The sequence below is a fragment of the Oryctolagus cuniculus genome, chromosome 12 (genome assembly GCF_051225735.1).
Source record: "Oryctolagus cuniculus isolate XC-2025 breed Fujian yellow rabbit chromosome 12, ASM5122573v1, whole genome shotgun sequence".
Lineage (NCBI taxonomy): Eukaryota > Metazoa > Chordata > Mammalia > Lagomorpha > Leporidae > Oryctolagus > Oryctolagus cuniculus.
The window spans coordinates 15,380,446-15,403,357 of NC_142878.1; positions in this window are offsets into that span (position 1 = coordinate 15,380,446).

The following is a 22,912-nucleotide window of genomic DNA, read 5'->3' on the forward strand; positions in this document are numbered from 1 at the left end:
GCTCTTTTTTTTTCTAATTGGCATGTTTGTCTTCTCACTGTGAAGTTTTAAGATTTATTTGTAGCTGGCACCGTGGCTCAATAGGCTAATCCTCTGCCTGTGGCGCCGGCACACCGGGTTCTAGTCCTGGTGGGGACGCCGGATTCTGTTCTGGTTGCCCCTCTTCCAGGCCAGCTCTCTGCTGCGGCCTGGGAGTGCAGTGGAGGATGGCCCAAGTGCTTGGGCCCTGCACCCCATGGGAGACCAAGAGAAGCACCTGGCTCCTGCCATCGGATCAGCGTGGTGCGCCAGCCGCGGCGGCCATTGGAGGGTGAACCAACGGCAAAGGAAGACCTTTCTCTCTGTCTCTCTCTCACTGTCCACTCTGCCTGTCAAAAAAAAAAAAAAAGATTTTTTTGTATATTTTATTGATTGAGTTATTTGAAAGACAGAAATACAGAGAGAAAGGAAGAGATATATAGAGAAGGTGGTCTTTCATCCCTTGATTCACATCTCAAAAGGACACAAAAGCCAGATCTGAACCAGGTCGAAACTAGGAGCCAAGAAGCCGATCTGGTGGCAGGGGCCGAAGTATTGGGGAGGTCCTCTGCTGTCTTCCCACACATTAAAATGAAACCTGGATCAGAAGTGGAGCCATCAGGACTCAAGCCTGTACCCCAGTATGGGATGGTAGGGTTGCAAACGGTGTCTTAATCAGTTGTGCCACAGTGCTGTCCCCTCCATACAGTCTTAGCACAAGTTTTTCATCAGCTATGCGTTTTGTGAATGTTTTCTCCAAGTCTGTGGCTGACCATTTTATTCTCTCAATAGTGTCTTTTGCAGAATAAAAAATTTTAATTTTAATGGAATCCAGTTCACAAAATATTTCTTTCCTGTATGATTCACTTTGTGTTGATCTAAAAAGTCATCACTAACCCAAGATAACCAGGACTTTCTCTTATATTATCTTCTTGAGACTTTATATATTTTGTGTTAAATTTAGATCTTTGATTAATATTTGGTAAAATGTGGATGCTGTGTCTAGATTAGTTTGTTGCAGTTGAACATTATTTTGCTCTAGCATCATTTGTTGAAACTTGAATTGTCTTTGTTCCTTTGCCAAAGAGCAGTTGACTTTATTTATGTGAATCTTTTTATAGGTACTCTGTCGCTCCCCCTCTTCGTGGAGGAACAACACAGGACCCTGCGCTGTTCTCTGGTCTGCTCGGCCCTCCCCGGGTTTGCTGCTGGTCCTTCCCGGGTTGGCTACCGACCCTTCCACCTCCGTGGAAGGGCGGCTCCCCCTGCCTCCTTCCCCACTTCCGCGGGGGAGCGGCACACCGCCGGCCGGCTCTCTCGGGGGCTGCACAGGTGTTCCCTCAGATGTTCCCGGTGCATGTTGTCTCTCTCCTCCTTTATAGTCCTCTTCCACCAATCCCAACTCTGCTACCCACACGCCGAGTACGCTGCTCTCCTCCAATCAGGAGCAGGTCCTACAGTTTATTGGTTGAACTGGAGGCAGCTGTGTAGAAGCTGTTTCCTCCTCTCCCAGCGCCATATTGTGGGAGAGCAGATGCATAGAATAAGTCTTAATTCCAGTAACTTAGTCTAGTCCGAGTTGCTCCCAGTTGCTCCCCACAGTACTCTATTATTTTTTACTAACCTATTTACCTATTCTTTCACCAATATCACACTGTCTTGTTTACTTTTTTAATAGTAAGTACTGAGGTCAGGTGGTAGCAATCCTCTGATTTTGTTCTCCTTTACTATTGTGTTACCTTTTCTGGACCTTTTGCCTTCTCATATAAACTTTAGAATCCATTTGATGACATCCAGAAAATAACTTGTTTTATTTTTTATTGAAATTTATTGGGTCAATACATCAATTTAAAATGACATAATAAAAATATTAATTCTTTCCATCCATGTACATGGCATATCTCCCCTTATATTTAAATAATCTTTGATTTGCTTCATTGGAGTTTTCGACTTTTTCTTCCATAAATCTTACACATGTTCTGATACATCTTGTGCATATTGCTAATTTTGTACCTTTTTAGGTGCTAATGTAAATGGTCTTATACTTTTAATTTCAAACTCCAATTGTTCATTGCTGGTATATACAAAAGCATTGATATTACCCTTATATCCTGCAACCTTGCTATAATCACTTGTTATTTCCATAAGTTGTTTTGCTTCTTCTTTTAGATTTTCTACAATTATGTCATCTATGAGAAAAAAAATATTTCTTTCTTCACAGTAGACATTCTTTGCATTTCCTTTTCTTGTGTTATGACAATATCTAGGACTTTTTTAATTTTTTTATTTATTTGAAAGTCAGATTTACAAAGAGAGAAACAGGGAGACACACAGAGAGAAGTCTTCCATCCATTTGTTCACTCTCTAAATGGCCACAACATCCAGGGTTAGGCCAGGCTGAAGCCAGGAGCTGGGTCTCCCATGTGCCATCTTCTGCTGCTTTCCCAGGCACATTAGCAAGGAGGTGGATTGGAAATGGAGCATCCAGAACTTGAACTAGTGCCAATAAAGGGTGCTGATGTCACAGGCAATGGTTTAACCTGCAATGTCACAATGCCAGCCCCAGAACTTCTTGAATGATGGTGACTAGGAGTGATTAGAGAGACACACTTACCTGGTTTTCCAATCTTAAGCAGATAGAATTCAACCTGACACTGTAAAGCATAATATTTGCTATGGAATTTTTGTCATACCCAGATTGCTGAGAATATTTATCATGAATGGTTGTTGGAATTTTTTTCAAGTGCGTTTTCTGCATATATTGATATGATACTCATTTGCTTTTTTTTCTTTAATTCATTAATGTGATAGGTTTATATCAACTGGTTTTTGTATGGTAAGTCATACAGATCTTGAATTCTTTGTTCTCACTTTCTTGTTTTTGCTAGTTGCTGGTTTTATTGCTGATTTGTTCTGTGATTTTTCTTTTACTCATTTTTTTCTGTTTGCCTTTTAGTTCCAGTCATTTTTATTGTACTTTGTACTGTCTCTAAGGTTTCTGATTCTTTACTCAGTGTGCTAATGAAATGATGAAACTGTTGAAGGAATTTTTCATATCTATAATTATTTTTAAAATTCTTTTTCATATTTTCCTTCTTTCTGCTGAAAATCTGTTGAATCTCATGTGTTCTCTGTACTTTTTTGTTAATCAAAATAATTTCAAATTCCGTATCTGATAGCTATTATGACTGCATCATATCTGGTTTTGATTCTGATTGCTTTATCTCCTTAAACTGTTTTTCCTTGCTTTTTTGTCTGTTGTCCAATATTTTTGTTGAAAAACAGATATATTTTCTGGGATATTACATAATGAGCCAAATAATTTTCATGCTTGGAAATAACCATAGCTTGCTTTCTGCTGGCTTGCAGTGGGGGGTTTGCATTAATCTAATTAGAAGTTGAGTTGAGTTTCAAGTTTGTTGTTACCATAGTTACCTCAGTGCTTAAGAGACCTCAAACCATTTAATGTAGCAGTTTCTTATTTTTGTCTCACTACTTGGCTTTAACCTTCCTTTTGTGTTGTTCCACAAAGACAGTTCTCTTGTAGGTCTCCAAGTTATATTTCACTGTTATTTTTTTATTCCACACATGTTTAAACAGTGGTATGGGCTGTGAGTTACATGGATTCTCTGAACAGTCATCGTTGTTATCCATGAATCTGTGATACGATTGGTTGGTTATTAATTTCTCAAAAATTAAATACTATTCTATAGCAGGGTAAGTTTGCTATAGTTTATGATAATCTATTACATATTGTATAAGGAACTAGAAGAGAGGAATTTGAAGGCTTCCAACAGAAAGAAATTATAAATGCATAAGGAGATGGAAATTCTAATTATTAAAATTTTTATATGTAAGTAGATAAACATCCTACTATGTTGTTTGAATTTTTCCCAGCTGCCCCACTTCCGATCCAGCTCTCTGTTACAGCTTGTGAAAGCAACAGAGGATGGCCCAAGTACTTGGGCCCCTGTACACTTATGGGAGACGTGGAAGAAGCTCCTGGATCTTGGCTACAGTTTGGCCCAGCTCTAGCCATTGTGACTATTCGGAGAGTGAGCCTGCGTGTGGAAGACTTCTCTCTCTCTCTCTCTCTCTCTCTCTCTCTGCCTCTGTCTCTTTTGTAACTCTGCCTTTCAAATATATAAATCAATCTTTAAAAAAATAAGTCACTATGGGGATTTGTATATTTTTACTCAGTTCTTTAAGGTAAGGCCAGTTCGTATTTTGAATTTCCCTAAGGAAGATGCTTGACCACTCTTGGGGAGAATGCTCTCTATGGCTGCAGATAATATTGTCATTCTTCCTCTAAGTCTTCCTCAGGACATGCTGCCATTTTCCAGAGTGCACTAGAGAAAGAAAAGTATTCAGATTATAATTCATATATCCCTGGAAACCACTGTAGCCCATCATTCACAATGTCTGCAATATAGGTAAAATACAGTCTTGGTTTGAATTCAATTCCTGTTAGATCATGTGGTGCTATGGATGTAGCTTGTGGTAATTTTCTCAGAATGTAAATAGTAAACTAGTCATGCTTAATAGCATGTAGCACTCCACATCGGCTTTGTGATCTGTGTGATGAACATTATTTTGACAAAAAAGGTCAGGTAGAAGGATTCTCCTTGGATGCCCACTCCTCAAGTTATTTAACAAAGGAACAATATATTCCCGGGAAAATTTCAGAAATTAACCTCACTATAATATCTTGAAAGCTAAAGAGATTGTGGTTTTCGGTGCATTCCATTTAATTCTCCTTTGTGACCAGTACAAAAATTGGAAGTATTTTTGGATTGTGAAACTGTTTCATACTTAACCAGATAGTGACATTACTCAGATAAAATACTTTAATTGAAGTAAATCAATGTAATGTTTGTCACCTGCTATGCAGCAATGATCTAGCCTTCCTCCCCTCCCTTAAATTTTATAAGCAAAGATCATTATTTAATGTAGTTTGCTTTGTGACAGGAACAACAATATACCTTTGGTATAGTAACTAGATTGGTTTTATCCTGTTTTTCCAAGTATTGTTTAGAGAAACTTGATTATGTTAATGATCCATAAAATGCAACACTGATCCATTAAAAGGATGTCATCTTGCTAATTGGATCTTGTAGAGTATAGCAAACAACCATGGTTTGTTTTCTAGACTGGCAGGTAAGTCCTGCCAAATTTTCAGGACCTGTCATATCAGTGAGGTGTTCAGGGACAAATGAAAGGAATAATGATACACAAAATTATTCAAAGGAGTAAAGGATGGTTCCTTTAAAATGTACAAGACAGTCAGGCTTTAGAAAACTCATCAAGTCAAACATAACAGGCACCTACATGGGAAAAACAACTACAAAATTGTCAAGGTTAATGAGTTTGCACTCAACCTGTTTATGGTTGAAGAAGAGTAATTTACTCACAAATTATTTTATCTGTAAAGGCATGACATATCTTCAGATATCTTCAGTTATTAGAGGGCAAGGTTAAAACTCTTTTTGTTAGGGAATCAGCAACTGGAAGAAAATTCTCATGATTTTATTTACCCTAGAAATCTACACATTATTTTCAGTGGATCTCACAGTAAAAAGTGTTTTCTGTCCCTGTCTGTGGGATGCACACTCCGAAGGGACGCAGAGGAGATACCAGTTTTGCCCAAAACCACCCACATCAGGACTTGCTGCTTCCATCTATGCTTACTTAGGCATAATAGGTTAGGAGGTGGAGGTCCTAGTGATCCAAAGAGAAATGCTTTCACTGGAGAATGAAGTAATCGTGGCATCAAATTAGGACTTCCATGCCTGTAGGCAGATACAGAGGCTCATAATACTCTTCAGGGTACTTTAGGTTTTTGGTATCAGTGAACTGACATCTCCCCATGGGACTTGGTGATTTTCCCATGATCAGGATGCTTGTCTTTCATAAGGACGCAGGATACTAGATACCGACCAGGAGAAGTGGTGACCTATGTCAAAGTGTCTGCTTTTGCCCTTCTAGTCTACCTTGCTCAGAAGGTGCTCTTTCATATACCTATTCTGGCATCTGGCTGGGCTTGCAGGTGATGCTGGGGAGAGTGTGACTGCTCCACTGCATTCCCCAGTGCCAGGTTCCTTTCCTCTTCTGTGAGCTCAGTGTCCTGTATCCTTTTAAAGTAGCCATTTCCTTGCTGGAATCTTATGACACCTGCCTGCCACCCCCTCAGCTGCCCCTGCAGGCCTCTGGGTGGCTCTGGCTTCCTGAGTTGCTGAGCTTAGGGTGCCTCACCACTCTTTGCCACTTTCCATTACCTTGCTCATGTTATAACAAACAATTGTTTCGTTAAATCTTTCCTCAGAGTCCTTCCTAGGCCTATCTGGAGACAGACTGAAACTACTACAGTATCATAAGATAAAAGGAAATGCATGAGAAGAAAAAGAAGACAAAGAAACAAACCCTTCTGACAGCCTAGGGTCCTCTGAGTTGCCCTTCACTGGAGTTTCTTGTTAAGGTTACTTGGCATGTTTTCAAACCATAGCTCTAGTTCAGAACTGAATAATCCAATAAAGCTGGGTAAACAACCCTAAGAATTCTGTAGAGGAACCCCTACGTCAGATAGTTTTTGGACTAGGTGAGTACTGTTTTTCTCCTTGTCCAGGATGGACACTTATTGATTCGTACTTAGCTTGGTTTATTTTATTTTTAACTAGAAATGTGTTATGTGATTACTTATGATAATCTGATTTTTTTTATTTATTTGCAGGCATTTCATAAATACAACTTTAGGAACATAGTAATTCTTCCCACTGTACCTGCCCTCCCACCCACACTCCTACCCTTCTTCCTCTTCCCAGTCTTGTTTTTTATTAGATCTATTTTCATTTAACTTTATACACTATTCTAGGTAAAGAGTTCAGCACTTTGTTTGAGGTAGAAAAAGAAAGAGAAAGGAAATGAAACAAAACAAAACCAAAAAAAAAAAAAAACCTAAAAACAAAAACAAGAACAAAAGGTGTTCCTCAACAGTCCAGACAAGGGTTGTTCAAAGTCATTGCATCTCGATGGTAATTTCACTTTTTTAAAAAATTTTGTCTAGTATTTTTCACAAGGCAGGTCACAAATGCTTGTTTCTAGTTGTCTGCAGGGAACTGGTTCCAGAAACCCTCGAAGATGTCAAAATCTGCAGATGCTCAAATACCTTATACAAAATGGTGTAATGTTTGCATCTAATCTGTGCACATCCTCTCATATCATGGCTGGAGTATTATAATGCCTAATACAACATAAATGCTGCATGTATCATTGTTATACTTTATTCTTTAAGGAATAATGACAAGAAAAATTTTACATATGTTCAGTAAAGATGCATTGTTCTGTGTTCTTGATCTGAGTTGACTGAATCTGTGGATGCAGAACCTACAAACGTGGAAGTTTGACATTGTGCTTCTAGTTTGGATTGAAGAGGAAGCAGATGTGGAAAAAGACATAGGTGATCGATGATGACCTATTATAAAAGGCACTTCAGAGATACGGTCAAGAAAGAAAAATAAGTACAGAAATTCAGAAATAAAGAGTAGTGTTGAGATCCATTAGCAGTGTAAATAATGAACAGATTTAGACTTTGATGTGTAATGCTTGCCTTTTTACTTCTTAATAGCTTGCAATAAGAGGGAATGGAATGGGCTAGAAAAGCACTTGAAAGAAAAATTAAACAAAAAGTATTAGAGCCTGTAATACTTCCCTTTGTTAGATCATGAAGTAATTCTTAGGTAATTATATAAGGTTTAGTTTTATATATGATAGAGTGTTTTTGGAATTTAGAGCAGTGTCTGAAATATAGTAAGTTCTCAATAAAATTTCCCTAAGGGAGAATGATACGTCTATTAAAAATTATAGACATAAGCTTAACAATTCCTATTGTGATTAGTGTAATTTGTTACATTATTTAAAATGTTGGTGAACATGTAAAGTAGTTGAGTTCAATTTATTATTGCAGGAATAGTTCCAGAAAGGACTCAGAGCACTGGTACAGGCATCTCAGAGGCTACTCACATACATTAGGCATAGGAGCAGAGGGAAAGCAGGATCAGGAGGGAAGGTCTTCCTTCTTGGGAACTCAGAACCAAAGGAAATGGAATCAGCATATCAAAGAAATACCTTCACTCCCACGTTCATAGCCACACTATTCACAATAACCAAGATACAGAATCAACTAGGTGTCTATTGATGGATAAATGGATAAATAAAATGTGATATAAACAATGGATTATCATTGTGCCATAGAGAGTTAAATCCTGATATTTATAGTACAATGGATAGAACTGGAGGTCATTATGTTGAGTGAATTAAGTCAAACACATAGATATGTTCTATCCCATAAGTTATTATTATAAAACTAATAATTATTAATATAGTTATTATTATTAATATATCGGATCAAAACAAAGTAGTGATAACTATAGGCTGAAATCGGAAGAGGGAAATGGGTTAGAGGAGATTCTATAATGGGTACTAAGACACAGGAGGACAAACATAATAAGTTCTTCAGTTTTGCAGCACAAAGGAGTGACTATGGGATGACTGCATGACGATTCTATGTATGGTATTCTGTATAAAGAACCGGAACTGTAGAGCAGGGGAGAGTAGCGCCAAACATGGAGAAATAAGAAGGAAATGCAAAGGTTACTTGCTTGGTGAAGTCAGGTTAAGGATGCAAATATGTTGAAATACTGTATTATACTCCTTAAAATGTATTAATTATTACATGTTAATCCAAAGCTTAAAATTAAATAAAAATACAAATCTCATAAAAACAATTCAAAACAAAACAAAAACAGGAGTGTTGAAATTTCTGCAGCTCATTTCACACTCAATTTCACACTCAATTCCATTTCTTATATGCTTCCTACAGCATCCTGCACAGCACAATTGTAAAGCACATGTGTAATCACAGAGCCAAGAAAAACTGGCAGCATAAAGCCGTTGTCCTTCGCCCCAGGGATCCTATAAAATGATAGAAAGTCCTTATTTTTGCATTCATTTGAGTATGTTTTATCTCCCTCTTGTAGTTGTAGTAGACTTGCTTTCACCAGAGTTGCATTAGCCACTACTGTACTAGAGATTCTGTAGCGCAGATGTGGCTCTCTTCCTTTCCCAGAGTCAAGATGCCCATCATGTCCATTGTGCGTCACGAGTTCTTACCAAGAACTCGTAGTCCGCCTACTTGTTTACTATGTTTCAGACCATGTCCTGCTTTCTTCTCATCGGTCATATTCATGCAAAGACATTTGAGGGCAAAAGAAAGTGAGTAATCTAAATGTATCAACTGTATCCCTAAAGTTTAGTTGACATGAGATTGGCAAGGATATGTTTATCTTGCCAAATTCTCTGAAATGAGAGATCGTTCAATGTGAGATATTTTATTATAGCCTGGGATGTAGAGTTCCATGTGAATCTCAGAATACAGCATGCTAAGTTTGTTCTAAGATAAATAATCAATATGTCATCCTGATGTAATATAAGGCAAGTTACCTGTCACTAATAAATCAGGTAATTTAATATTATTTTTTAACATTGGTAAGAAATGCATCTTATGTTATTTCTAAAGTGATTTATTAAGATTATTTAGACTTGGAATATCTTACAGAATACAATTTTTAATTGTACTTATGAATTAGGATAGTGCCAATAAAAACTATTGTATTCTTCTCTTCACAGTCTGGAAGTTTCTCAATCAGGATGCTACAACAGTATCTCCTGGGGAGCTGTCTAAAATTACTGATACCTGAGCTCTAACTGTATTGCTAATGTCTTGAATGGGAAAGGAAGCTGTGTATGTGTTCTTGAATTTCCATAGGTGATTCTAACGTGCAGCCAGAGATAGCACAATTTGTGCACTGTTCAATAAATTGAATCAAGATTAAGTGAAGTTTAAACATCCAAAAGCCCTTGTCAATTTTCCATGAGAATACCACAGTCATAAGTCATAAAGTGTTCCTTTAGAATACATAGGGATATCAGGAACTTGGCACTCTCTGATGAGGAATAATTACTTTCCATGGAGAAGATAAGGTTGTCAAGAGCTGGAAGGTGATGAAGTGAAGGCAAGGGGTATCAGCCACACAGAATGAGCCTTCATGTCTGGGTTCATCTGAGTTCTTCTGCTGTAAGCGGAATGTTGTTCTGAAAATAGCACAATCCAATGAGATACCTTGAGTGAGAGAGAGACTGAACTGCTTCCTCAGCACGTCTCTTTTCCTGGTACTTTTATTGGTTTCTATTATCAACTGTACATCACGTTTGATTTAGAACTCTGTTCTGCTTACATCAGGATTTTTCAGTTACTCTGTTAGAATTGTTTAATATAATTCATTTTAAAATTTAAAAATTCAGAGAGTATATTTCTGAGAATTTAAGCAATTACTCTTGCTTCTATCATCTGTATCTTTATATGTATATGTAGCATTTCCTCTCAGTTCAAAAACTTTGGAACTGCCTTTAATTGTAACCACTGGAATATCAGTAATGTAACTATCTGTCCTGAACTCAGCTAAAACCCAGTCTGTCCAATGTACAAGCTGTCACATAACAGGATTGACAGCTTTCATAACAGGAGCTTCCACATACGTTACCAGGCTTATGCACTTTGAATTGCAACCTTGTCAAAAGATAGTCTAAAAATCAATTGATTCTGAGTCACTCAAAAAAGGAAAATAATTACTAGCATTTTCATGAGATACAGAGGAAAGTGGAAAACAGCCCTCCTTTTGTTAGGTAGGAAGTCAGATATGAGCTTATGTGTGTGACAAAGGCCTAAAGAAAAGACATCTATGTCCAGCATATGCATCTGCATCTCAAAGTCATCCAGATAACATTTCAGGGGCAGCCCAGTTTTTGCATCCTGCCCTGCCCCCTTCTACCCGATAACCTGCCAGGTGGGGGTCCCCGCCCCTTCTGCCTGACAATCTTCCACAATCCTCCAGATGCAGCCCAGTATTTGCATTTCAAATACCCTGCTCCGGATCAGATCCTGGGTTAGGACAGTGCCAGCTATGCTTCCTCTTGTCTGATACCTTCAGGGGAAAGCTCAGATAGGAGCTTCTTAATATTTACATCCATAAAATCCTTTGTTTCAGGAGGAGATGTGTGAAGACAAAGACCCATCTCCTTAAAAACCCCTGGCCTCAACCCGTCTGCGGGCTCAGCCCTCTGCTTCTCTGCTGAACCGCCCCCCTGGCCTGCCCAGGTGTAATCTCTCCACTCAACCATGTAACCTCGCTCCTCCCCCCTGTCCCAGCGACTGGGCACTCTCTCTCAGGTTCTATCTGGAGAGGCGCCCATCCGTTCTTACGGATGTCCTTTCCCTAATAAACCTTGCTACTTTTACTTTCCACTACTCTCTGTCTCACGCCTGAATTCTTTCTTGCTTGAAGACAAGAACCCTACCATTCACCGGTAACACTTTCTGTCTATGTTATAGTTTGTGGTATTAATATGGAGGAGAGATTATCTAGACACATTTCTTAAGATAGACAAGAGTCGACCTCAGAAAGAACTCTAGAATCTTGCATCTGTTTGGACTTGAATTAAGAAACTACTATTATACCTGAAACACACTAGAAATACTTTATTTTGTGAGATTTTAAAATAAGATTTACTCTGTTTCTTAATCAGTTTGTTCAGAAGAGGACTATGACCGTCCTCCTTCAAAGCATGAAGCAGCCACCTATCTTTCTTGACTTTCTAATCTGATCTTAGGCCATGCTATGCAGCAGAGGCTTGAGCATGGTTGGGAAAGCTCCTCATTCAGGGAGAATGTTTAACATTTACAGCCACTGAGAGGTACATAGGCTAAATATGTACTCTTCATAGCAAGTATGGCCACTCTACGTTGGAATGCCAACTTTTCCCAGTTGTTAATTTTAGAAGATTTCCATAGGTTAGAGGGATTTCTTTGAAAGATCCCAATGTAACCCTGAGGGAGGCAGGGAGGAGTAGCTGTCTTAAAACTCTCCCATACCCTTTATCATACAAAGGCCAACTCCAATACCTTGTTCCTTTTGGAGGAAGGGACCTCTGTTCCACTTTTGGCTTCTCCAGGCTTCCTGTTCACCCAAGATATACTAAAGATAAGGGAGGGTTTTTTTGAATGTGTGTTATATTATTGCTTATTTGTCCACAGTTGTGTGTTGTTAGTTGTTCATTAATTTTGTTGTGTGCATATATGTGTGTATGTTGAAGATTCTGACAAAGATAGTTACCAAGATCTCTTTTAGTACTTTTTTAGTCGTTGTTGTTCTTTGTTTTTCATAGACAAAAAAATATATCTTAGTTAAATTAGAAAAATTGAAAATCACAGGCAAGACTAAACAAAATCATGTTATGTTTGAAATGCAGCACCATAGGCCTGCATTCATACTCATGCTTCATGCCTTCCAAGTCCCTCTCATTATAGATATGGAAATGGACATACATAAACATTTCTATTAAAGTACAGACTTAAAAATAGAATTCTTTTACATCCCTTCTCATTTATTATATCATAAAAACATTTTCTCATAAAATGCATATTCAAATCATCTCATTAAGTGGCTATCTTATATAAATATATTTAACACATCTTTTTTGGTTACACATTTAAGTTTGAACACTTATCTCAATATTTATAGAGAAAACATAAAGTTTCTCTATGTTCTCATTATATTCTGTCTTTTATTTCTCTGTACAAATGATAGTACATTAAAAATTTCATCTCAAAACTTGTTAATATGGCTATTAATATGACTTACTTTCCATATGAACTGGGTGAGATAATACTAAAGGTAATTAATTATCACCACCATTAAGCAATGTGAATAGTTCCTGTTCAGCTTACTCTGCAGTCTTTTTCCATTGACTTCAGCACCAATACAGGAGGGAAAAAAAACAAAAGGATTTTTCCTTTGATTTCTGAAATTCAAAGTCAGTAGTTTTAATAGATTCCTATGAATTAAGAGTTTCCACTTGTGAGAGAAACCACAGTCAGCAATTCATCTGAATCCTTTGATGGATATTTCAATAAATGCAAATCAGATACCAAGTAAGAATTTTGATAGTACATTTTAAAATAATGAAAATTTTTGCTTGTGATGTAGTCTTAGTGACAGGTATTGTATTCATGTGATTGAATTCATTGAAAGACACAGAAATATGTATAAAAGAAATATGTATAAAATATGTATATAAATATGTACATTTTAGAAACAAATGAATAAATTCATCAGTTATTTTATCTTTCATAATTGTTCAGTTTTGAACTACAAATTGAATTTTTTTTTTACTTTTCTTGATTATGTCCTTAAGTTATTAGCACATATTCTTGGCAAAATAAACAAGCATTGTGTATCCTACCTAAGTATCTTATTTTAACATCAGGCCTCTGCCTCTACTCTGCTACTATCTGCGTCTTTATGGCTAGATTTATAATATAAAACTGGGAACCAACTCATGTGGGAAAATATAATTTATTAATATCATTGTTCATTATTTTTTGTTTCCTATTTCTTCCTTTTTTTTTCTTTCCTCACTGAAGTATAAATTCTTGCTCATTTTTACAGAAAGAGTCTATCAGGATAAAAGTTCTGAATTCTTAATGATTTAAAAGTCATCATTTTGTTTTATGTTTGAGTGCAGTTTGAACATAGAATTCCAGTTTAGAAGGATCCTCCTTTCAGCACAATTAAACTACTGCTCTATTTTCTTCCTAGGCTCCCTCTTCATGAGAGACTAATGCAAACCTGAGTCTTGTCACTGTAGGGTTTACCTTTTTTTTTCTCGCTGGTGACTTTTAGATTTTTTTTTCATTATTTACGTTCATCCTAGGCAATTGTCACTTATTTAAAAAAATTTATTGGCATATGACATACAGAAAAATTGAGAACATGTAAATACAATTGACTTAGGTTAAGGATTAACACCTGTCACTATGTAGCACTACCCAGGAGAAGAAAAGAAAATCACCAACAGCTCAGATGCATCATTTCCACCAGGAGCCAGGAAGTCAATTGAGAACTATCTCAATTCACAAAGCCTATCTACCAAAAAAAGTACATCATATTTTGTAAATTAGACTAATTATTTTCCCAAAGATTTGAAACAATGCTGGAATACCAACTCTCAACATAGTGTTGGAAGTTCTAGCCAGTGTAGAAACTCAGGAAAAAGAAGGAAATGTTAGGAAACTGGCGCAGTTGTAGCCAGGTGGCCGCATGGCCCAGCTAACCTGAGCCAGGCTCCAGCCCCACCCTAATGGGATTCACTGCTCCTGCTTCCCTGCCCGCCCTCAGGCAAAGTTTTAAAAGGGCCTGTTCCTGCACACGTGTTCTCTTGCCCCTTCTGCTCTCTCTTGGTCCTTCTCTCCCGCGCTCTCTTGGCCTCTCTTGGCTTCTCTCCTCTCTCTTCTCCCTCCTCTGTCTCTCTCTCACAGTCTCCTCTTTTTCCTTCGCCGCCCCTTCTCTCTGCTCTGTAGGGTGTTCTCCAATAAACCCTTTCCCTTACTCCGGTGTCCGGTGTGCTTTGCGACAGCTAACATTAAGATATAACAGAAAAGGCATACAAATTGTAAAAAAGGAAATTAAACTACTTCTACCTCCAATAACACAATTGTATAACTAAAAAAATCTACACAAGAGCAAATAAACTAATATGTGACTTTAAGCAAATTATGGGAGGTTTAATCAACACATAAGTCAATCTCATATCTATATATTAAGGAGCATGCAGAAACCAAAATTTAAAAAGCAGTATCATTCACAATCAATCCAAGCTAAATTATAAACTTGGATATGCAATTAGCAATGCATATACAAGATCTGACTAAACAAATATATAAAAAGACCATAGTTACAGGCTTTAAGACTCAATACAGTCAAGAGGTCAATTCTCATCAAATCGATCTACAGATTTCACATTTTAACTAAAAAAATCCTCTCTAAAGTTTTAGTAGATAAATAATAGTTTATTCTAATATTTGTATGGAAGGAAAAGACCATAGAATAGCTAAAAGAATCTTGTTAGAATAAATTGGGAGGAATTACTCTATCTTGTGTTCAGATTTACTATATAACAACATTGATCATGACAGTATGGAAACATTGTGGAAAGATAAATGCATAGAGCATTGTGAGCAAATAGTGAACCCAGAAATAGATGCACAATAGTAGAGTCAATTGATTTTTGACAAAGGTACTCAAGAAATCAGTAAAGGGAGGATAACCTTTTCAACAGCAGACCTGGAACAACTAGACATGCTTAGGTAAAAAGTGAATCTTGAATTAAATATCACACCTATTGAAACAATTAACTAAAATAGAAGAACAGATTTAAATTTAAAATGTAAAACAATACAGCTTTTGGAGAAATAAAGCTAGAAAATTTGGGGGATATAGGACTAGTTAGAATTCTCAAACTTGATCAAAATATCCATAAGAGAAAAAAACAAAAAATTGAATCTCATTTAAATGGGAAATTTTCAACTGTAAAACTTCATATGAAGTAAATAAAAAAAGTGAGAGGAAAATATTCACAAACCACATCTGACAAAGGACTAATCTGGGGAACACAGAATTCTTTAGATGCAAAGGTAATAAAAACAATCCAACTGGAAAATCAGCAAAAGACATGAAGATATTTTTCACCAATGAGAATATACACATGACAAATAAGACAAAAAGGTACTTAACTCATTAGTCATCAATAAAATGCAAATTAAATCCACATCTAGTGATTATTAGACACATAGTGAAATGGCTCACAATAAAAATATTGAAAACATCAAATGTGACAAGGATGCACATATACACTACTGAGGAACATACAAATGACCCAGTTAAAAATGGTTTGTCAGTTTCTTATAAGTATACAGTTACCATGCACTCCTGGGCATTTCCACAGAGAAATGAAAAATAGTCACACAAAAATACATAGATGGCAAAGCTGATTAATTATCACATGGTTGCATCAAAATTACAATTTGTCTGCCATCAAATGACCTTAGCTTATAGTGTTTTATTAATAAATTTGATATAAGCAAACAAATTTTAAAAACTAGAAATGAAAACAACTTTATTTGTAGTCACAAAAAACTAGAATCAGCTCATATGTCCTTTAACAAATAAAGGAATAAATAAATTGTTCTAAAAGTTTAACATGGAATACTGCTCAGGGCATAAGGAACAAACTACTTAAACATGCGAAAAATGGGATGAATCTCCACGTAACTGGGATTCATGAAATAGAAAGCTAATCCCAAAAGGTTATATACTGTAGTTTTCAAATTATATAACACCCTTTTCATCAAATGAAAAAAAAATAGAAATGCAGAAGAGATCAGTTGATTCCATGAAGTTGGAGGAAAGAAGTGGGCGTAATTGTACAAGGGCAATACAGGGGATATGTATGGTGCTGGATCTGTCCAGAATATTTACTGTTATGGTGGCTCCACCAACCTGTACAGGTGATAAAATTGTATGGAACTGAATAAACTGGCATATGTGCACACGTGGATGAATCAAAGTAAAACTGGGGAAACCTGAATCAGCTCAATTGATTGAATCAGTGTTAATGTCCTGATTGTGGAATTATAATATTTTGAAAAATGTTAGCATTTGGGAAAGCTGAGCAAAGTGTAGTACAGTTTTTTTTTATGTCCACATCTGTATGTGAATTTACAATTGCCACTCAAAATCTTTCAAGCAAAAATTATTTTTTTTAAACTTTTATTTAATGAATATAAATTTCCAAAGTACAGCTTATGGATTACAATGGCTTCCCCCCCATAACGTCCCTCCCACCCTCAACCCTCCCCTTTCCCACTCCCTCTCCCCTTCCATTCACATCAAGATTCATTTTCGATTCTCTTTATATACAGAAGATCAGTTTAGCATACATTAAGCAAAGATTTCAACAGTTTGCTCCCACACAGAAACATAAAGTGAAAAATACTGTTTGAGTACTAGTTATAGCATTAAATCTCAATGTACAGCACACTAAGGGCAGAGATCCTACATGAGGAGTAAGTGCACAGTGACTCCTGTTATTGACTTAACAAATTGACACTCTTGTTTATGGCATCAGTAATCACCCTAGGCTCTTGTCATGAGCTGCCAAGGCTATGGAAGCCCCCTGAGTTCACTGACTCTGATCATATTTAGACAAGGCCATGGTCAAAGTGGAAGTTCTCTCCTCCCTTCAGAGAAAGGTACCTCCTTCTTTGATGACCCGTTCTTTCCACTGGGATCTCACTCACAGAGATCTTTCATTTAGGTTATTTTTTTTTCCCCAGAGTGTCTTGGCTTTCCATGCCTGAAATACTCTCATGGGCTTTTCAGCCGGATCTGCATGCCTTAAGGGCTGATTCTGAAGCCAGAGTGCTGTTTAGGGCATCTGCCATTCTATGAGTCTGTTGTGTATCTCATTTCCCATGTAGGATCGTTCTCTCCCTTTTTGATTCTATCAGCTAGTATTTGCAGACACTATTCTTGTTTATGTGATCCCTTTGGTTCTTAGTCCTATCATTATGATCAATTGTGAACAGAAATTGATCACTGGGACTAGTGAGATGGCATTGGTACATGCCACCTTGATGGGATTGAATTGGAATCCCCTGGTATGTTTCTAACTCTACCATTTGAGGTGAGTCAGCTTGAGCATGTCCCGAATTGCACATCTCTTACCTCTCTTATTCCCACTCTTTGTATTTTTTTCTTTTTTTCTTTTTTTAACTTTTATTTAATAAACATAAATTTCCAAAGTACAGCTTTTGGATTATAGCAGCTTTTTCTCCCCATAACCTCCCTCCCACCCGCAACCATCCCATCTCCCTCTCCCTCTCCCATCCCATTCACATCAAAATTCATTTTTAATTATCTTTATATACAGAAGATCAATTTAGTATATACTAAGTAAGGTTTTCAACAGTTTGCACCCACACAGAAACACAAAGTGTAAAGTACTGTTTGAGTATTAGTTATACTGCTAATTCACATAGTACAACACATTAAGGACAGAGATCCTACATGGGGAGTAGATGCACAGTGACTCCTGTTGTTGATATAACAATTGACACTCTTATTTATGGCGTCAGTAATCACCCGAGGCTCCAACGCCGATCTTATTTAGACAATGTCATAGTCAAAGTGGAAGTTCTTTCAAGTATCATTTCCGAAATGAAAAGACTTGAAAGTCATTACTCTCCTCATTACAACAATAATAAGCTAAACAAAACAAATATCAACAGCTTCTCTGGGCACACTAAGGAGTTGCAGTTAAATGCAATGAGCACCCAGGAATCATCAAAGGTCGTAAAGCTGGAATCACAGCTGGGACCTGCTTATCTGGAACAGAGCCCTGGCTGAAGCACTTAGAGGGTAACTTTGTGTGAAGGCAATTTTACCCAGTGGCTGGAGGCCATTCCTACCATGAATGGGAAACTCCCAGGCAACATGGACTTAGGGATCCAATACTTTGCTTTATCTTGAGGAATCCCACCAACTTTTCACAGTAGAGGGCTTAGAAACATCATTTATAAGCTATGACAGGGAAGAGGAACAGTAACCATTGTGAAATAGGATGAAAACCATCTTCTTATTTAAAGGCTTAAATGTGAATCTTTTAAATATATTCATTAAAAGATAAAGATTGACAAAGTGAGTATAATAACAATGTTCGGCTACCTCTTGTCTTTTGGACATTCACTAAATATACTGATTCAGACAAGTTCAAATAAAGCGATAGCAAAAGATATGTTAAAACTAATTGAAAGAAAGCTGGAGGTACTACACTAATTTCAGATAAATGGAATTCAGAACAAGGAAAATTATCAGAGACAAACAGGAAGATTACTTAATGATTAGGCAGCCATTGCTTTAAAACCTAACAAATTTGTGTATACACCTAAATTCAGAACTGCAAAATACACTTCAAAAACCTACAGAATGAGGGTTGGCATTCTGGCAAAGCAGGGTACGCCACTGCTTGGGACACCTGTATTCCATTTTGGAGTGCTGTTTGGAATTCTAGACGCTCCCCTCTCAATCCATCTCTCTGTCTTTCTGCTGTATGGTTGACCAGGATGGAATTCCTGGCTTAAGCCTGCCCAGCTCCAGGTATTGCAGTCATTTCAAGTGTGAAACAGTGAATGGTAGATCTCTCTCTCTTTCTGTTTCTCTCTCTCTTTCTCTCTCTCTTGCACGCGCGCGTGTGCTCTCTCTGTCTCTCCCCACTCCTGCTCTACCCAGACACCCTAACTTTCAAATAAATAAATATTTTTTTAAAAATTGACAAAATTTCAAGGAGAGAGAGAAAGTTCCACTATTATATTTGGGAACATCAATCTTCCATTAACTGGCTGTTCAAAAATGCAAAAAACCAGAAGCATAAATTTGGCTTTAATAGCCTTATCAATTACTTTGGTCTAATAATATTTACAGAATTCTTTGTCCAACAAGATCAAGCTTCCATGGATGGACCACAGTCTGGACAACAAAATACACCTGAAACTGTGAATGTTCACAAAACACATGAAGAATGTTCCCAGATAATAAATTTTAAGAAACTGTAGCAAGAAGAACAATTGAAGCATGAAAAAGAAAATGAATGAAAATTGAAGTATAAATGAATAATATTGAAAAATAGGAAAATAATATATGAAAATCAGCAAAACCAAAAGATACTTCAGTGAAATAACAAATTCATAAACCTCTCTCCATGCTCATTAAGAAAAGAGAAAGACAGAAATTACCAGTATCAGAAATCAAAGAGTGGCCATCATTGGAAATGAACATTAATGTTCCATGGAAACTTAAGGATAATAAGGGGCTACTAAAATCACTATGCACAAAAATTTGATAACTTAAATGAACAGAACAATTGTCAAGCAAAAATTATTAAAAGTGGAGCACACTCATGAATTTCTCCTTGTAACAGGAGTTTATTTCTAAGCAAAAGAGTTCTACATTGTAAAATGCTAAAAAGAGACCCTGAGTCAGTCATGTCTCAGGATGGACACGGTTTGTTATTTTTCAGATGTGATGTTCAGTATCTTGTAGACTAAATACCACACACTGAGCCAGACTTGATTTTTGAGAAATGTCATGTCTTTCGTATGAGTTAAATGCTGAGGATATATATTTTTTCCAAGAGACGGTCTAAACCACAAAAGTGGAAAGTTAATAAAAGAATGAAAGAGCAATCCAGATACATGAAGAGGGTTATGTACACTTCATTCCTACAAAAATCCAATATGTTGGCACTGTTGGATCAAATGGTAGTTCTATTTTTGATTTTTTGAGGAACTTCTGTATTTATATGTAACATATTCTTGAAAAAAAATGTGAGGAGAGTGGATGATATCTGCTCTTACCACAAGAATGATAACTCAGTGAAGTAATGCATTTATTCATTAGCTAGGTTTATCCCACAATGTATACACACTTCAGAACATCACGCTGTACACAATAAAAACTTAATGTTTGTTTACAATTTAAAACATATTTTTATAAAGAATCAAATATTTTGTTCTGTGATGCTCACAGTAAAAGAAGACTTCATTTATCAGTAGCCCAATTTTATTTTGCTAACATACTGATATGCGTGATATTGGACATTTTAAAAATATGTTAAACATGCTGAAGAAAGGGCTAGTGTACATCTTGGGTGGAATAGTGTAAGATTACATCAAGCTACTTAGAACAGAGTACCGTGTAATATTTTGAGTGTTTATTTGTGGATTCTTCCATGTAGTATTTTCAGACCATGGTTGATTGTGTTACTGAAACCTCAGATGGTGAAACCACGTCACAGAGAAATTACTACTGCATAAGTCTCAGAACAGAAAGCAAAGGGGAAGTAGGTTACTGCAGCAGAAGAAGCAGAATGAGAAAGTGCCAAAGAGGCGGACGCCCACAGCGATGCGTGGAGTCTCAAGTCACCCAGCATTACAGTGCAGGTCATGGAGGTGTGACTGAAGGGTTATCAGCGTGCACTGTTCTTCTCTTGGATGCCTGAACTGCTGTCCAGACCAGAGTTGCCATGGTCTTGGTCATATACATAAAATCTCCTATTTTGGCCACTTTTATAGTCAAAATCCATGCTTCTGTACATTTTGTGTTCCTTGAAACTTTGAGCCTATTATTAAAATAGTTTCGAAATTTATCAAATGGTGGTTAAATATGATCCTGCATTTGGAATCCGCTGCCCTCAGTGTATAGTACAGGGGATTAATAAAACACACCAGGCCGGCGCCGTGGCTCAATAGGCTAATCCTCTGCCTTGCGGTGCCAGCACACCGGGTTCTAGTCCCGGTCGGGGCACCGGATTCTGTCCCGGTTGCCCCTCTTCCAGGCCAGCTCTCTTGGGCCCTGCACCCGCATGGGAGACCAGGAGAAGCACCTGGCTCCTGGCATCAGATCAGCACCAGGAGAAGCACCTGGCTCCTGGCTTCGGATCAGCGCGATGCGCCGGCCACAGTGTGCCGGCAGCAGCGGCCATTGGAGGGTGAACCAACGGCAAAAAGGAAGACCTTTCTCTCTGTCTCTCTCTCACACTATCCACTCTGCCTGTCAAAAAAATAAAAATAAAAAAAATAAAAATAAATAAAACACGCCAGGCTGATTCTGCTGATGAGAAGGAGCCCTAGAACCCAGAGTTCTTTTCTTTACAACTTTGATTTTCTGCTGATGAGAAGGAGCCCTAGAACCCAGAGTTCTTTTCTTTACAACTTTGATTTTTAAGCACATAAACCTTCACAGGATTTAAAAAGAAAATATATTAAGGGATATTGAGAATATGCCCCGCCCCAGGCCATGGATGTAGCTATCCATTTCTCTCCCTATCCTCAACTTAAATTCTTCTCCTCCTTCTAGACATATGTTTTGCATATCTTTGTCATTATGAGTACATATTATTTTCTCTAAGGTAATGCAAATATCCATATACTATGCAAGCTGAATCCTCAAATACATAGGCTTTCTATTTATTCATGACTTCTTTGACTCCTCCCTCCAAGTAGTTATGGATTTTGACTGAACAAACACCATTGGCACCATGTCATCTTTTCGAAATATGTTCAAGTATAACAAATATAAACTATAACAGTAAACAAAATAAAATCAATTAGTAGCTTTATCATTTGGACAAAAGAAAGCATTTTAGTCTTTCTAAAGTCTAAGATAAATATGACTTTGTGATTTACTTTTTTAAATTAAGAAAAGTAAAACAAAAGTGATTTATGATTTACTATTGAAACAAAGACCTTAAGGCAAGGAGTTCAGGACTATGACTGCTCATATTTTTATATAAGTCATATTTTTATGGTCGTACAGTAGAAATTTTGAAGAAATATTAAGTATGGAAGTCAATGTTGGGGCCCAAAGACTTTGAGTTAGGACATAGAACTCATGAAAATCAGGAGACTCCAAAGAAAGATTCTATTAAATCATTTTGTAATACTGACCTAATAATTTTCAAATCTGCACTACAAGTCATCAAAAATAGTACTTTGAGCTTAGTTGTGATTAAATTGAAGCAAACTTCCCTTAAAATCTACGTAAGAATGTGTCATTTGAGAACAATAAATACTGACTCTAGCTGCAACAGTGAATGTAATCGTATAGCATCATAGAGGCACAAAAAGTCTCCTGATCTGGTCTCACCTGGGATAAGCCCACTGAGTCAAATGAGGGCCCCTTACATGCTACCAATCCATTCATGGCCCAAAGCACGTGAGAGATAATGATATCCTTTTCACAAAACATTAATGAAAATTGAGAACGATAGAAGGGAACTGAATTTTTGACAGTGGTTCATACTATTGCACATATTTAGGCTTCACTGGGTCTTGTACTGACCCAGCTCTCTGTCTCACTCCCAACTTCCTAGCTAGTGATGGGTAGCT